A 1,219-nucleotide genomic window follows, 5' to 3' on the forward strand; every position below is an offset into this window, starting at 1 on the left:
CTACTACTACTACTACTACTACTACTACTACTACTACTACTACTACTACTACTACTACTACTACTACTACTACTACTAGTATTACTACTACTACTACTACTACTACTACTACTACGACTACTACTACTACTACTACTACTACTACTACTACTTCTACTACTACTGCTACTACTAATACTACTACTAATACTAATACTACTACTACTACTACTACTACTACTACTACTACTACTACTACTACTTCTCAACCTTCTCCTTCACCTCCCCCTCCTCCTCCTCTTCCTCTTCTTCTCCGCCTCCTCCTCCTCCACTTTTTTTCTTTCTCCTCCATCTCCTCCTCCTCCTCCTCCTCTTATGTTTTCTTCTTCAACAAAGGCATACTACCGAAATCAGTGTTATCTTTCAATATTGACATCAGCGATATGACATAGACCAACTCCATAAACCTATGATATGTTGATCCTTCGTCATTCCAAATGAGTATTATTAGCACCAACCATATAGAGAATTTCTGAATGCAAGATACTGCAAACAAGTGTGGGGCGGTCCCAGGCAAGCTTAAGGACCACGGTTCTACGGTTCCTGGGAAATGAGAACCGCAAGGACCGGTTCCGGTTCCTAGAACCGGTCCTTTTCGACATTGAACATTCTTGAGGGACCGTTGGGACTGCAAACACATCAGGAAGCCTACCATAACAGCAGCTCTAAATCAGCAAACATATTACAACTGCCTGTCATCGCAGCAGTATTCTCTCAACATAATACATTTCTTTTAAAATAAAGGAATATGAAATCATCATACCACACATTGCATAAAAACCTATCTATAACACGAGTTTTAAATCATTGTTCGAAGAGGACCAAAAAAAAATAATATTTGAAGAAAATATCTCTATTTGTATGACGAGGTGTGCCTCAAAATTATATTTACTCTAAAAAGCAATGAACCGGTTTTCTAAAAAAACATTTTTGTCAGATTATTTTTATTGTGATATTTTGAAAAAGAATATTCTTTTCATGTGGAAATAAATTGAAAATTGAGGGAATATCTTGTAATATTTTTAAAAATCAATATTTTATTAACCTTGACACTTGAGTTAAGTTGTCGTTTTGGGCTCATCGCCCTTTTTAAAGGTTGACCTGACTAGAATTTGCATTAAAAAGGAGGTTTCTAAATTGATGGTTCCTCTGTGGCCGCTTCTTGCTATGCCTGTCAAGC

Source organism: Berghia stephanieae, chromosome 12 (assembly GCF_034508935.2).
Source record: "Berghia stephanieae isolate SIO BIC M18660-M18661 chromosome 12, UCSD_Bste_1.3, whole genome shotgun sequence".
NCBI lineage: Eukaryota > Metazoa > Mollusca > Gastropoda > Nudibranchia > Aeolidiidae > Berghia > Berghia stephanieae.